Source organism: Sylvia atricapilla, chromosome 15 (genome assembly GCF_009819655.1).
Source record: "Sylvia atricapilla isolate bSylAtr1 chromosome 15, bSylAtr1.pri, whole genome shotgun sequence".
Lineage (NCBI taxonomy): Eukaryota > Metazoa > Chordata > Aves > Passeriformes > Sylviidae > Sylvia > Sylvia atricapilla.
In genome coordinates, this window is record NC_089154.1 from 5,111,429 (window position 1) to 5,128,572 (window position 17,144).

General features: G+C 43.5%; 1 long non-coding RNA gene and 1 pseudogene across 1 annotated transcript; one reads left to right on the forward strand and one right to left on the reverse strand.

The window, feature by feature from the left end:
- The window catches only part of LOC136367941 (zinc finger matrin-type protein 2 pseudogene), a 161,659-nt pseudogene that overhangs the window by 79,698 nt on the left and 64,817 nt on the right, over window positions 1-17,144 (forward strand).
- Window positions 10,060-12,876, reverse strand: LOC136367786 (uncharacterized). The gene is made up of 3 exons (XR_010744737.1): window positions 12,743-12,876; window positions 11,954-12,015; window positions 10,060-11,827 (listed from the first exon to the last, which is right to left on the reverse strand). It is a non-coding gene; the product is annotated as an uncharacterized lncRNA (long non-coding RNA).

Here is a 17,144-nt window from a genome sequence, read left to right on the forward strand (position 1 = left end):
TAGGTATTAGCTCATGGCAGCACACTGAAGTGTTGCCAACTTGTGCCACTGCCCAAAAGAACTGTGTGAATTCTGAGGGTGGGCATGATGCTTTGGGAAGAGTCACTGCTGGACTGAGCTCCTGTGGGCCCATTGAAAACCACACACGGAGCTCAGGCTGCTCTCTGGAAGGACCTCAGATGAATTATTTGGGTTTTCAGTCTGTTGCCAGGGCAGGGTTTTGCTTCTCACCCAACTCTGTGCACTAGTCTTGGCCTCTCCCTTCTTGGAAAACTACAGGGTGAGGAGAACAAGGTGAACCACCTGCCCAAGAACAGCAGCCAACCTGCCACTCAGATACCTGAGGTGAGGTGCAGTTGGCACAGTCTCTATTTTAGATGACCCTCTTTGGTCTGGTTTAAATATTTTGGACCCTACTGATAAACATCATGTATTTGTTTGCTCTGGTTGCCCCATCCCTGAAATGTTCAAGGCCAGCTTGGACAGGGCTTGGAGCAACCTGGGATAGTGGAAGGTGTCCCTGCCCATGGCAGGGGGGTGGAATGGGCTGGTCTTTATGTCTCTTTCAATCCAATCATTCCATGACCCTATGATTTTATGCTTGTTGCAAAGTCTTTTTTCACACTTATCCTCCTTTTTTTCAACTAGCTGGAGGACAACTCTGAAGAAGAAAAGAAGATCCATGGCAAGATGAAAAAGGTTTATCGTAAAGCAGAGCGTGACCTCAAAATGACAACTGCCAGCCTCAATGAGATGAAATGAGCAAAACTTGGAAGATGTTCTAAGGAAGTTTCATGGTGTAATGTGTCAGTTGGAGTGGAATTTCCCAGGGTACAAAATCCTACTGGGTGCAGTTGTGCTACGTCACAGCTCTGACAGCATCAGCTACAGCTGAAAAGTCCCTTGACCATAAATTCACTGGGAAAATCCACAGTCATCTTCAGCATTAACCCAATGACAAGCACAAGTACAGTTCAGTAATTCAGGCAGGCAAAATCAGAAATACAAGATTTTGTTTCCTAAGTCTTTCTCTGACTCATTGTCTGATATTTGTAATTCATCTTCCATACTCACCCACATATAAAATGTGTATAATCACCGGGAAGTTATGAGGCTTAAATGATTCATGTTTATGTAAGGCCTTCTGATCCTCAGACAAAAACTGTTTTAGAATTGCAAAATATTATCACAAATTAGAACTTTATTTTAGTGTCACTATTGACTACTTCAGTGATGGGTCTGCCAGCACTGCTCTGAGAAACCTCCCCTTAGAAATTAACTTCCTGGAATACAAATTTCCAACTCTATATTATCCAAACCACTAATTTACCTAGTTAATGAGCTAAGTAGCAAAGGCAATGTGTACAATCACTAATACATGCTGCAAGGTTTGCTAATTCAAATTCTCCATAGGGAGTACAAGATCCTTGTGCTTCAGAGCAAGGCCACCAGAACACTTAAGTGACAGAAGAAAAATTAAGTGTTTTCATCATTCAGAGCTGCAAACAGGCTCAGCTTCCCAGGCTGCCTGACCCTTTCTGAGCAGACCAGTTAATGATGGGGTAAGAGGAGCTTCCACAAAGGAAAAAGGGACTTAAGCGCCCTGCCAGTCCCACTAAGGAGACGGGACACTAAATTGGCTTAATTCATTTGCTGTAATATCCTTCCTTTCCCACCCCACAACAGGCAGCTTGTGCAGCTTTGACTTTTTGATAAGACTGAGTTGGCATAAAAGATTAATACGGCCCCTTAAACCTACCCTGTTAAAATGGAGTCTGGAGCCTCTCACTCTTTAAACCCTTAAGTAACAGAACCAGCTGAGATCTAGTATTTATTTTTCCCCAGGCAGATGCTGATTTTTTTTTTCTACAGCAGATTCTGATTTCTCTATGAGCTTGTGAAACCCCTGGGCTTGGAAACATTTGCCTTTTAGTTTCCAGTGACTGAACAGTTCAGCCAGCTCTGAATCCAGCTTGTCTTGTGTATTATCCACTCACTGAAAACTCCTCTGTTGAAGTCTGGGGAACAGTGTGCTTACTACAGATCTCCTGCCATGCTGCTGTGACCAGGAGAAAGGTGATGTGCTCCAGGATCCTCCTCAGGCATTCAGCAAAGGTTTGGACTCTACTGCCCTCCAAGGCACTGTCCCTCTCACTCTGGAAGGAAAGGTGGTAAATCAAACAAGAAATGAGGCCACAGTTCACAGGATGTGCAACATTACCATTCTGAATTCAAATATTTATTTCATCCAAGTATTTCAGTGTTCAAATATTTAACTAAACACTCAGCATTTTAACAAAACCATGACACACAGACCTAGATTGCAGCTATTCCTAAGAACAAGCCTCTATTTCCCTCAAGTAACCAATTCAGCTTGATTATATTCCTGAAGGCCAAATTCCAACATCATACAGGAAGCCAATCTTGCTGCAGATAACATCAGCTGTCTGCTGAGACACCTGGCCAGGCATTCCTGCTTTCTTGGCTCAGTATTCCCAGCCATAGATCTCTCCCAGGAAATAAAATTCAGTTGAGCTGACAAACATAGAGAGAAGGGAGTGAAGAAATTAAGATTCTTGTTCATATTCCCACAAACTTCTCTCACATCTCCTGCTCAGAGATACTGCTGTGTTCATATGTGTACTCCAGTCACTCCAGACAGGGAAGAGGTGGAAGACCTGGAAGCTGAGGCTATATTTGAATAGAATGATCTGAACATGTTCTAATGACTAATACAAATTGATAGCATCAATAATAAGGAACATTTCCATTTCAATTTACTTCAGAAATGTGAGCTGATTAATTCTCATCCATATCAGGAGATAGGTCCATGTTGTCAGACACCTTGCAAGGAAGAAAACAGGTAGAGGAGCTTGTCCAGTGGCACAGAAAGCAGCAAGGTCAGGTCAAGCAGGGCAGGGCCCCAGGAAGCACACAATGGCCGTGGCTGGGATAGCAGAGCTCATGGAGATGCCCCAGAGTGAAAGCAAAGCTGGAGATGGACAAACAGCTCCTGAAGGCAGAAATGGGTACACCCAGTGTAAGCATGGCATCTCCACAGAAATACAAGGGGAGAGACCAGCAGGGAATTCCTCACCAAACCAATGTAGCCACAGGTGCAGCCAGGAATGCAAAGTAGAATCCAGAACTCCAGTGGGTGCTGCTGATGCCAGGAAGCAGCTGTTGGCAGCTGATGCTGAACACTGCCCATCCTGGCTGATGAAGCAGGCAGCCCCCTCACAAAGATCAGGACACTCTGCCCTCCTCCAGGCTACTACAGTCATCCCAGTGAAATTACCAACTGGAATAAACTGAGTTTGCCAGGGAGGGAGGATATCTTGGCCCTTGAAGCCTTACTCAGCACCATATGACTGACCTCACTCTTCCAGCTGAACTCCCATGCTCATGTTCACTTGCTGGAAGATAACCTGGCTGAGGCCAATGCCCAGCTGGCTGCAGTGGAGGAGAGCCAAGCTGAAAATAAAGCCATCAGGCTCCAAGGTAAATTCCTTGACAGCTTTGTGCAATTTTACCTCCCTCGGATCTTTCGCCTCCCCTACATTTCATCCAGCTCTGGCAGCCCTGCCTGGTGTCCTCTTGCAGATCTACCCAATCCTTCTCTCTCACTCCAGTCACATTGAATTAGTTCCTCTCCTGCTTCTTTATGCACTTGTTGCACAGCCAAAACCAGCCAGCTGAGTTGGGAGCTCCAGGAAGCTCAGAGCAGGCTTAACCAGACTGTCCACTAAAGATTTCTCTCACCTTGCATGCAGATGACTTGAGGAGGCAGCTGGATGAGGAGTCCAAGGTGCTGGGGAACACCAGCTGCCTGCAGAGGCTGCTGCTGTCATGGGTCATACACTGCCTGCTCCTTTGAACACTGTCCACTTCAGAGTAACAAATCTGTTGTGGTAGCCCTCACAAAAGAGAACTTTCTCATCCAAGTTAATATTTGGGCTTGTCACCAGCTGGTCTTGGAGGGAGTGTGGGAGATATGAGCCTTGTATGGATATGGACATAAGATATGGAGTCCCCCATGAGCTGGCAGCAGAGCAGAACACAGAGAGCCTCCTAATTATCAGTCCACTGTCCATTCAGTGGATTGTGCAGCAGTTTATTTGCAGAGATCACAAAAGACTGGCTCAAAATATATCAACATTTCATCTCCCTGTCTGACACCTGTATGTTGGAAATTTCTGCTTTTCTCCAAAGAGTTATTCTAGTGCTGCACCTGTATATCACCAGTCTGGCAAGGATTCTGTGTTCAGAACAATCACCAAATGGGTTTACTGTCATAATTCTTTGAAACACTGTTTGAGAGCAAACAGTGATGGTGACAAGCCAAGTTCTGTTTTCAGTTGTATGAGCTCAATTCAATTCACTGTAATACAGCAAAAAATGGATCAGGAAGAAAAAAAAAACAACCTTGGCTCCTGAACAGGAAGGGATTTTGAAGGCTGAGATGTTTCTAGATGGCCCAGAACTGAGTGGTTCAAGTGAAACTTTTGTTCCTTGAGTCCTGCATGGCTGCTGTGGCAGACATGAGTGACAACACTGAGCAGGATTTGGACCTGATGAAAGAGAAGATGAAGGAAGAGGAGAAAAGCAGAGCTGAACTGCAGTTCAGCTCTCTAAACTCAACACCGAAGTGTTGTTTGGTCTGGAGAACCAAACAGAGGATTGATGCCATTGACAGAAGCAAAAGCTGGAGGAAATCAAGTGAGCACTCAGCTTTCAGGGAGTCTGGAGCTTAGGGCAGTCTCATTATTTAGTTTGGCAGCTGAGTCACAGCTTATGGATGTGATCTGTTGGGATGTAATTTGGTGAGAGACAGAGAAAGCAAAGTGCTTCAGCCAAGAGAAGGAAAATAATACTTGCAATAACAGAGACTATGGAGACCTAACATTGGTACACTGACAACAGAACACAAACCTTTCTGATTAAGGCTTGAATTTAGGTAGCCTTTTTCAGTTTCAACAGGACTTTACTCTTCCATTAGCCCTATAAAAGGCACTATAATTTCCTAAGGATAAAGCAAACACCAAAGTTTTTACAATCTGTTTTCTGAGACTGCTGCCAAGTTACCATCTTTTCCCTGGTGAAAACAGTGATGGTGTTCAGTAGATGAGGGCTGCTGATTCCACCACTCTTCAACTCCATGAACTACTCACCAGGATATTTCTGCCATCTTTCCTTCAGGACAAAGTTGGCTGTGAGCCTCCAGAAGCAGAAGAGACAGTGTGATCAGTCCAAGCCTGCACTGCCAACATGGAGAAAACTAAGCAGAGGCTTCAGAATGAAGTGGAGGAACTTGTTGACTTGAGAAGGCCAGAAATCCAGCTACCCAGGAGTGTAGCTGTACTCAGCCTGACCACCAAGATTTAAGACCTGGTACCAGAGGCTCTGGGAGTCTTTCTGTTAACTCGGGTCAGCTTTGATCCAGTCCCTTATTTCTTAAGGTCTCTCTGTTAAACGTCAAGCAATCTGTATGGCCATGAGAAGCAAGGCTAAGACTTCACACATCAAGAGAAAACCCAGATGAGAGCCACAGCTAATTCCTGGGAGCACACAGCGTGCTTCTCATAAGCTCATTAGCTGACTTCCAGAAACAAGAGTACAGCAAAAGCAAAAGCCCTCCTTTACTGTAAGGCAAGGTATTCATCTTCCTTTAAAGGATAATGATATCCTGCTTTGAACTTTTCAGTGTTGCAGTACTGGTGGGTTGGCCACTGCTTATTAACTACCAAACTCAAAGCAGACCTAAACAACACAGTTTAAACACCAGCTCCTTCATTAAATTAGTATTTCTACTCTTGCTCATGTTAGTGTAAGAGCATGAATAGTAGTGCAACTGTGGGATATTTGAATAAAAATGTTACTTAAAATAGGCACAAAGGCTGCTCCAAATCCACTGAAATCCTTGGGTACCTGCCAATGCCTGCAGTTGGCTTTAGAACAGATCCCAAGAGCCGAAAATCCCACATACAGCATTGCATTACTGGGCTGAAAAAAATCTGTTTCCTCATCCCTTTCTTTAATGAAGCAGTTCTTTATTCTATGGTCCCTGTGGTGTGCTTGTCACCATGGTATCTGAACACATGTGTGGATCATAAGGATATGTAGAATATTTGTGATTAAAAGCTCCTAGGAAAGAAAAATGTACCTTTATTCTTTCCCTTCGTGACAAGCAGTTAAACAATCCAAAATAGTCTTGAATAACATCTTGCTTGCAACTGAATCTGCTTTGAAATAGAAAAAGTCACACCGATCAACCCAGGAAATTACCAACAGCACATCTGCACAAGGAACATCTGAAGTGGAAAACATTTGCTCCACAGCAGCATCATTATAACCACAGGAGCAAGGACAACTATCACACTGATGGGAACTGGGTGATCTTGTTAAATTCCTAATGGTGAGGAAAGACAGCCTCATAAACATTTTAATCATCCATTCAGACTGACCATGAGAAATGCTGCCAGCCTTTAGAATGGCTGCCAATTTAACTGTGACTGGCTGGCAGGACACGCAGAGAAGTGAAGTGTGAAGAAAACTTGTGTCCACTGAATGCTTGGCTTTATTTTTCCAGGCCAGTGCTGCTTGTGCTGCTCTGGACAAGAGGCACAGAGCCTTTGGTAAGATGCTAAAGGAATAGCAAAAAAAAGGGCAAAGAGCTGCAGGTTGAAGTAAATTCACGAAAGGAATGTCCACAACTGAAAATGTAGAGCTTAAGGCTGCCTATGAAGAATCCTTGGAGCACCTGGGATCTATGAAGAAAGCGAACAAGGCTCTTAAGGTTAAGTACTGGTTTGATGTACAAAAATTTTGCACATCATAAGCCCCTTGATTTCTACTGAATGATCTCTTGGGGTGTCTTCCAGCACCAATCCCACTTTCCTTATCCCCAGCAGTGCTTCAGTCTCTGAGGACATTAATTTGGTGCCATAAAAGAGAGACTGCAGTGCCAGTTCTGGCTACCAGCATCCTCTAATTCTGAGCAATTCACTTGAGGGCTGTTAACAACAGGCAGTTTCACCCTGGGAAGATGACATTCCCTTTAACCTCCATGGAGAGGATTCGGCATCTCCAGAAATCAGTTCAGAGCAATTCAGTCAGACTCCTCTCAATCTCCCTCTTTGCATCCCTTCTCCCTACTGGCTGTTCACTGACACCAGTTCCCTCTCTCTTTTTTTTTTACACTTCTGTAAATTACAAAAATTGATCTCTTACAGGAGGCTGGAAGATGACACTGTAAACATTTAGAAGCTGCTACAGTCTGCTGTCCTTGTGGCCAAGAGAAAACAGTGATGGACACCCTGGCACACACCCAGCATTTCCTGGGCTCTCTCCCCAGCCCTTTGCTCCAGCCTCCATCAGCTGGCAGAAAGCCCCTCTCTGCTGCAGGGGGATGATGTGGTGTCCTGTTCCCATTTTGTGAAAGCAACCATCTGAAAGGGGGAAAGGGGAAGGCTGGATAAAAACTGGGAAAAAATTCTCTTTATTTAGCGTGCTTCATTCTTCCACCTCTGTGAACACATGCAGCTAGCAGGGCTCATTCAGAAATCCAGGACAATATTTAGCAATGAAAGAAAAGGACAGCTGACATCAAGTGACTGAAACCATTTCATGCTATTTCCAGTCAAAGGATCTGTCTGGTGAAGTCGGTAAAGTTCCTAGTCCTGAAATAAACATATCACGTGAAATATCTGCTTTCTTCCCTAGAGGAAATTAAGGATCTAATCAATCAGCTGAGGAAGGGAGGGAAGAACACTGAAGGAGCTGCAAACGGTGAGGCTGGAGATGGAGAAGGACGAACTGCAGGTGGCACTGGAGGAAGCAGAGTCTTCCTTGGAGGTATCAATGCTGCAGATGTGAGAGATTCCTGCCAGCCTGGTGCCTGCTGCCCACATACCACCAGATGGATTTTGCATGTATAACTGGATGGGGTTTGTATGTATAATCACGTAGGCCATAATTACATTATGCACATAATAAAGCTGCAGCATGGAGGTTTTAAGTTAGACATTAGGAAAGTTTGATAATCATTAAGGGGAATTACTGCTTGGACCAGATTGTCTGGAGGTTACAGTCTCTGTTATTGGAAGTTAAATGCAGTCTGGCCTCACATCAAGTGGGACTGGTTTGGCAGGAGGTGATCCAGATTTTAGGCAGTACATTTTTAGGATGACCTCTTGAAATCTCTCCAGCCCTGTTTTAACAAAAGGCCTGGTATCTCAGTTTTAACAGATTTGAAAAGTTACTATATTTTTATTACTTGGTGGGCAATAATTTGATACAAGGGCTGGATCAGACTCAAGATAACAGACTGCTGTACCATATGCTTCACTGGAGTCCACAGAAACACTCACCAGAATGCAATTGAGTCTCTGCGGGCGAGTCTGGAGACTGAAGTGAAGGGGAGTGCTGAAGATCTTTGCCTGGAAATTATGGACACTGAGCTGACCAGAATGGAAATGCAGCTGGATTGTGCAAGCAGGAACAACAGTGAGCTTGTCCAGACCTGAATAAACTGCAACAGCATGGCCAGGTAAACTGGAGAGGCTGGATGCAGCTCCTGGATGGAAAATAACTCCAGTTCTGTTTTATTGTATACTTAAGCAACAAAGCAGTAGATTATGTGGTCTTGTTTAGACAGAAATCTTGAACACGCTGAGAATTTATATTCAAAAGCCCTGGTTCTCCCACTCACACCAATTTCAATTTGCAGTAGTTTCAATAAATCTTATACGAGACAAGCATTACTATCAGCTTTTGTCAAACTGAAAACTCAAGAACTATTTATATGTAATTAAACCAAAAAAGTTCTGTGTTTAAGAGAAGTTGTGATTGCTGTTTGAACAGGATAGCCAAGAAATGGACTGGAAACTAACAGAGATGTAAAACTAGAGAGCTTCCTTCAGCTCTTCATTGCTAAAATAAAACTAAGAAAGCAAATTAGTAAAAAGCTGTCTCTTTGTTGGAATAAAGTAATACAACTGCTGCCAAAAATCCAATTCTAGTAACTTAAAGACTAACAACAAAGATCCTATCTCCCTATACACATCTATACACATACACACGCTCGAACCTAACTTGTGCTCAGCTACATCAGCCTTAATCAGAAAAAACTCTCCTAAAGTCAGTGTGGCTACAATGAGAGGCAAACATGATGCTGAGTGCTGGGGTTTTCATGGGGTCTGGTTTTAAATTTTGCTTTGTCAAAAAAAAAAAATAAAAACCTTAAAGCTTTGCAGAGAGATCACCAATGACTTTCAGCATCCTCTCCCTGCATTATTTACATTAATCTTTCACCTGCTTCCAGGACCTTTGGAGCCAAAGGGATGAGGATGCTCACCAGCATGAGGACCTGCAGGAGCTGTAAATGCTGCCTCTGCCCACCTCAGAGAAAACTAGAAGAAGTGCAGGCTGACCTGGAGAAGCACTCTGGAAAACTCTAGGAGCAGGCAGAGGTCATGGAGGAGGCATGAGGAACTCAGTGTCCATACACAGAGGAAACAGAATTATTCATGGAACAGCTACCTCATCAGAGAGCTTATGTGTGTGTGGTATAACATTAAATCTTGATTCTGGGTAAGAAATGTAGGATTAGGCAAATAATGGATAAATATCACTGCTCTATAAGGCAAGTCTGATAACTCCATGGAACATAAAGAGCTCAGTTTTGAAAAATATGACTCTCATAGCAGGATGTTCACAAAAGCACCATCTTGGCCCAGCTTTACTCCTAGCAAGGCTTATGAAGAGACTTTTAACAAATTTAGTGGAACAGTTAAGACACTGCTGAGGGAAAAGCCACCCTAAAATGGACAGTGTAAAATTCTGCCTCCACTGAATCCAGAGTTTTACAGTTGTTTCCATGGCGCTCAGATTTCTTCCATGGACTGTAGCCCCCAGTGAGATCCATTGCAGTGAAATTTGAAGCCTCTTTGCATTACAGACTGCAGAATGAAATAACATACCTGCCACTTCAGTTTGTGCACAGATTTATGAAGCCACTTTAACATTCACCATTACAGTCTGCAGTGCTTTTCCATCAAGACCACCCATGATAACATTTCCAAGGAGAAGAGTGTAACTTCTGGAAAGGACTGATAATCCAAGAAGCACTTCACAGCTGCAATTATGGGACATTGGTTATAAAAACTGAGTCGTAAATGTGGCTTTTATTCAAATAGGATGAAAAATACAACCAATACATTCCCCTCCAATTGACCGATAATAAAAGGATACATTTTAAGCAGGTGAGCTGCAATCTCCACACTAAATTGGGGGTTTAAAACTTATTTGTTATATAAAACCCACATAGCACTGAACTTGTGCAGCATTCTGGAACACTGTGGCACATTTACATGATGTTGTTTTGCTGAAGAGCAGCCTTTGTTACCAGAATGCAATTTTTCTATTAAAGCCTTCGGAGCTCTCCTTCCATAGAGTGTTTTTATTATTATTATTATTATTTTTACAGCAGCAACAACAACAGTCCTCCAATGATTCATATCAGTAAACAGTAAGCACTAAATGAGCTGTGGGGCTCATATTTTCCATGAGATAAAAAGACACATCCATATCATAAACTGTGGAGCAGAGACTGTGTTTGTTGAGAAAGCAATCAAATACAGCTTCAGTCAGGTCTAAAGCCAGCTGCTGCTATTGCAGCAGAGCTTTGAAATAAATAATATTGGTATATAAACTCAAATCCAACAGAAATTCAGAAAAATGGATGTGGACTTCAGGCCTCGGTAAACAACAGCGTCTGTTTCTGCCTCAGAGGTGTATCATTGTATCATTCACAAATCATCTCTGGCAGTTGAATGGAAGAGAGGAGCAGATAAGAATGATGTTTTGAGTCTCTAAGACTTCTTTCTGCCCTCTAAAATCAGTTTGTTTACTATTAAATGAAAGCTGGAGCCTGACCTTCAACACGTTACTAATGAGCACAAGAAAATAATCAGCGAGCACTGAGGAGGTGATGAGGGGGCAGAGAAAGTTGTGGCTGATGTAAGTCACCTCCTCACCTTTCTGCCCTTTATGGTGGTAGCTGGAAACTTTCAGGTATGTATTCCATTATTTCTCTCCAGTGCCGATTTGAAAGCAGTGTTAATAATAGATGTCAGCACTTGCACTGTTTTTTATGATACTGAAAGGCAGGATGCATGTTAGCTCACTGATTGCAGCCTGGCAGAATTAATCCACAAAAGAAGAAATTCACTTTCACTCTGCCTCCCTGGTAATCTGCATCACAGATGGCACCCTGAGGAATTCCTCCATTTCCTCTTGATTTGTCCTTTCTTTCACTTATTACACAACTCCACTCCTCACACCTATCAGCCCTCCAACAAAGAGTAGGCTGGGTTCCCTCTCCAGCGAGTCAGTGGCATTTGGAATTGGCAGAGTGGAGCAGAGCTGCCAGCACTGAGCAGATTGCTCCTTTGGCACTGTGCTGACAACTGGCACTTCCCAAATATCACAGCTAGCTGGGGATTTAATGCACAGCATTTCCTCCCAGACTGACACTGAGCCTTCTGCCACCTTTGTGCTTTCTGCTACTGCATGCTCAGACATTGTCTTCACTCTCCACCTACAGCACACACTCAGCCACCTTCTTTCCACTGGAGGGTGGAATTAAAAGGCTAAAGTGTCATTAGAATCAAAACTATTGATTTAATAACAGGTGGGGGTAACAACTTTGACTAGTCCAGTGGTTCAAAAGAAGCACCCCACTACTCTGATCTAGAGTCATCCAAATTGTCAGGGATTACTTCCAATGATTTCAGTGAACTCTGGATCCAGCCTTCAGAAAGGCAGCCTGTGATACACAATAAAATTAAAGATATGGCAAAATTTCTGAGAAAGTAACACACAGATTTCAAATCTACATATCCTAGCTTTCCCTGATCTGTATAAATAGCTATGATCTCAATCTGTTTCATACCTTCCTCACAGGCTTCCTGTGTGGCAAAAGATCTGTGTCAGGAGCAGGATCATTATGTGCACCTGGAAAAGATTAAGAACAACTATTAAATTGCAATACAAGACCTGTAAGTCAAGATGGAATAGGCAGAACAGTTAGCCCTGAGAGGAGAGGGAAATAACCACCATTATGAAACTCCAGAGTAAGAAAAATATGTACGAATATATTAGAAAGATTATTCCAACAGAGCAGCTATGAAACTCTTTCCTGCACCTGAGCTTCCACATTCAGCACAAATACCTGAAAAGGAACATTTTCATTTAACAACCAAGATGTCCCAAAGGGAATGCACTAATTCAAGGAAATCCAGGCTAGGCAGAAAAGCTGTATGGGGGATACTCTAAACCCACTGGAGCACAAGGGAATTTCAGCACTTTGCATCCCGTGCAGAATTCATCCATCAGAATCTTTATGGTGCCTGAATGCAGCAGTAACAAGCCACTGGTCTCAGCAGCTGAGCTACACCCACAAAGGAGGATTGGAAGGTGTGCTGTCATCAGCAGCATGACTTTTATTTTTCAAGAAAACTCTAGAGCACGAGTAACTTCAAATTCCTGGGGTAGATACCATTGTCCTATTTCTGACCCTCAAAATGGCACATCAATTGTCCTTCTGCTCCTCTTCGGATGAAGGAATTGGAAACAGCCAGACACCAAACAGAAACACTGTGTGGAGACTGAAAATTCTGCACAAGCAAAAGAGGTCTCTAAAGGAGACCGTTTTCCTCAAAAAAATGGCTGTAAAACCAACCAGATGGGAAAGATGCAGAACAAACTGTAAATTAATAGGTTGCAGGTCTTCTCTGCTCCAGCTCACTGTTTCATCACTTGAGAGTTTGATTGGATGATTCTTACAGGTCCCTTCCATCTTGATGTGTTCTGTGATCACACAATGGCATCAGGAGCATCTTCCCTCTCCAAAACACCTACTGCAGGAAGCACATGTTCAGTTCATACTGACAGCATCCCTAGACATGTGTACTTTTGTAGACTTGGATGCACCTTTTGAGACAGTCCCTGGAATGTGTGCATCACTGTCTACAAAGCTTTCTTCTCCTCTGCCTTCTGTGCAGCCACTTCCTGCTCTCCAGCACAGTCTCTGATGTGTGCACAGACATGAACACACAATTTATAAAATACTTATTAGCTACCACTCTTCAGGGTCATGCCCGTTCTCCTCACCTTGATGTCACCGTGTACAAATATCAGACTTGTTCTAGGTCAATTTTTTCCAGTACAAAGATTTCTCTTGCTAAATCAAACCATTTCTGGCACAGGAACAGAGCCTGGCCAATTAAAGTTAGTCCATACACAAAGTGGAAGATGTGGAGGAGAGGGAGATGGGATGGCTCTGTTGGGTCTGAACAAACTGCACACCAGGCACTGTGTCTCAGACTTTGTTTCCTGGGGAGGTTATCCAAGGCCTCAATCCTCTTCCTCTGTACTAGTGTCTCAGGGAAGCTGGAGCTTATGTTTGAATCCACCTGCCATAAATTTATTAGAGCAGAAAAGGGTGTGGGATGGAGATGAGGAAAACATAGGTGTGTTCTCAACACCAGCTGACTCATGCAGTTCCCTGCGAAAGGGAACACAGATATCCCACAGGTCTCTTTAGGCACAGAGGTACTCCTGGAACAGCTAATGGACAGTACAGATGTTTTCACTAATGGTAAAACAGAAAGGGAAAAGGAGCAGCATCCTTCTACTCCCCAAATGGATGCACAGCAAGGGCTAAAACTTTTCTTAAAGGAACAGAATAGAACACAGAAAAAAGTGTGAAAGAATCTGCAGATAAAAGAATTATCTGTGTGTCAGACTCAAAATCTTGCAAATAATGCATCCCTGGTATATCTGGACTGATGGAACACATTCAAAACTATGTGAAGGATCTGTGCTAACAGAATTTAAGATTTTTCAAGTCAAGGATGAAAGATGTGATCCAGGCCATCTCTTGCAAATAATTCCTCTCATCAATAGCCTTTATTCATAGTCTTATTAAGGTTTATTGTATGGGGAAAAGCTTGAATTTGTTCACAGTGAGAAAGCAGAACCTATTCTGCTCAAACTCAAGATGTAAGGCATTGCAGCAGGAGGGTAGAGAGCACAGAAAGAGTGAATTCAAACAAGCTGGGAGGCAAAAACAGCTCCTGTGGCAACGGACACCTAGAATGCACTCAAAACATGACTTTTCATCACCAATTACCTGTTTGTGTATCCAAGATCCTGCTTCCAGAAGATCTCTTTTTGACTAGCTGCTGCCCTGTAGCTGAATGAGGATGTCCCAGCTTCAATCTTTTTTTCATATATACATTAAGGTCAGATTGCATCTAAATCACTTTCACTAAAATCAGTTCAGTCTTGTTTGCGAGGCTTTAATCTCAAAAACATCGGCATCCCTCCTGGATTAGCACAGTGCAATTGTATCAGCACTACACAGGAGCAGTGGTGGAAAATTCTTCAGGAAGCTTTATGGGAGACAGGGTCTTAGCTTTTAATGCTTAAAACCTCTGCAGAGCTCCTCATTTAGAAGCCCTCCCTCCATCTGGTGAAAGTCATTTTGTAAACATAAAACCGTACTTAAAATGTAATTTTGTTGCTGTTACGTAACTCTACTCGGCCTAGTTGTGTGTCTTTAATCCCTGCAGCTGAGGCAGTTTTATTGTTAAACCAACAAGGGCTGCACTGATTCCACATCTCACAGCCACAGAGCCACAGGACCACTGACAGAGGCCATCGACTCTCACCTCCTTCCTGGACACAAGAGCTTCTACTGCACTTTTGCCATCCTGAAAAATATTTCATTTGTCCATTTCATCCATACTTAAAAACTTCTAAGAGCAGCCCTACATCCTGTCAAATCAGTTCCTAACACAGGGCTTCACTACTTCAAAGTAGTGGCTGGCGATTTTTTACCCAGATCTGCCTTGTTATCTTAGCTTATGACTTCTCACCCTACCCTGTGAACATAAGAGAACAAATTGTTCCTTTCCTCAGAGCAGCAGCCTTTCATCTATTCAAAGACCACGCACATCTTCCCTCACTTTCCTGTCCTCTCAACAGGCTCAGCTGAAGTCGTGTTCAAAGACTCTGATTGTTATTGCCACCTTTTTCTCCAAATCATCCACATTTCTCTGGTGCACAGGACTCTAATGCTCTTCTAAGGCAGCTCAGCAGAGCAGGATTCCTCTGCGTGTGTTACTTGGATTTTCTCACCCACATGGGTGCTTTCCTCATCTGCAAAAAGATATTTTTTGTTCCTGTTCAACTTTTGACCTTCAGCAGCCCCTCCACCCTTCCCTGCAGCACAGCCACCTGCCCTATTCCCAGTGGGGTAAATCTGAAGCTGATGGCATGGAAGTGAACAGCAGTGCACCTGCTGCTCAACCACATCCCATTCTTACCACACAGCTCCCAGTTTGAATCCTGCTTCTGCCACTGTGTTTATTCTGGACTTGATCTCAACTTCAGATGTAGTAATTGCATTATTGCATCACAGATGAGTAAAGCACAGGTAATTCCCCGTACAAACACTGATATTAAGCACATCTTCCCTCAACCAGTTTTGCAACTCTTTTAGAACAGTATCATCTAGACTGGTTTCCCAGTTTATTATTAGACTATCCTGCAAGCCAATGTCAGAAACTCTACTAAAAATCAAGATATATGACATACATTGCTTCGCCCTTATCTGCAATCCTTGTTATGCTGCCAGAAGAGGAAATTAGATTGGCTCAATTCATTCCTGACAAAGCCATACTGCCCAGCATTCACCTTTTTTTTTCCTTTGAGATGCTTATAAATTGTTTATTTTCTCTCAGACTCGAAATTAAACTCACTACTCTATTGCTCCTCAGTATATCTGGGAGTCACTTATCTCTCCCCATTCTCCCAGACTTTTTTGTTCATTGTTGTTGTACTTGAGCTCACAAAAATATCACAAGTTTGAAGGAGACAAACTATGAAAATCCAAATAGGAGGCAATTCCTCAAGGGGATTAAGACTAGGGAAAATTATTGCTCGTGAACTTTTTTTGATATTCTAGCCCTCAATCATAGAATCATGGAATGGTTTTGGTTGGAAGGGACCTTAAAGATCATCCATTTCCACCCCTCTGCCCTGAGCAGGGACAGCTCCCACTGTCCCAGGTTGCTCCAAGTCTTGCCCAACCTGGCCTTGGACACTTCCAGGGATGGGGCAGCCACAGCTTCTCTGGAAATCTGTGCCAGGGCCTCCCCACCCTCACAGGGAAGAATTTCTTCCCAAAATCCCATCTAACCTTGCCCTCTTTCAGTTTGAAGCCATTCCCCCTTGTCCTGTCCCCCCATGTCCTTGTCCAAAGTCCCTTTCCAGCTCTCTTGGAGCTCCTTTATGTCCTGGAAGGGTCTCTCAGGTCTCCCTGGATCTTCTCCAGGCTGGATATCCCCAGCTCTCCCAGCCTGGCTCCAGAACAGCCCTGTCCCCTCCAGTGCCATCTTTCCCTGTGTCAGGGATAGAGTGGACAGCAGGACCAGGGCAGTGATGGTCCCCCTGTACCTGGTACTGGTGACACCACACCTTGAATGCTGTGCTCAGTTTTGGGTCCCTCATTTCAGAAAGGACATTGAGGTGCTGGAGCGTGTCCAGCAGAGGGCAAAAGGCTCACAAAAGGTCTAGAAAACTTTATAAGCCATGGCTGAAGGAACTAGGTTTGGTTAGTCTCAAGGAGACTCAAAGTGGATTGATTTGTTCATATTTGTGGCATTTTGTCTCCATTATACCGGTGATACGTCACTTGCAGTATAGATTCTCTGTGATTTATTCTGTAGGTTGGGTAATGAGTGCTGCTGTTTGGGACCCCAATCTGATTTATGTGTCCAGCATTGTGGCACCTCTGTATTTTGGGAGTCATCTGCTCTGAACAACTAATAATCACACCTTTGGGTTTGGGGTTTGTTTTGTTTGGGTTTGTTTGGTTTTTTTCCTCAGAGAAACAACCGGGTGGGGGAAACAGGTTCCTTCTCATTCCCCGTTTTCTTTCCTTGTCCTCCAGGCTGACTACAGCAGTAAATCTGAAAGGAGGGTGTACTGAGGTGGGATCCAGCCTATTCTACTATGTCTGCAGTGAGAGGACTGAACGAAATGGCCTTAAATTGAAGCACTGGAGAATAAGATCA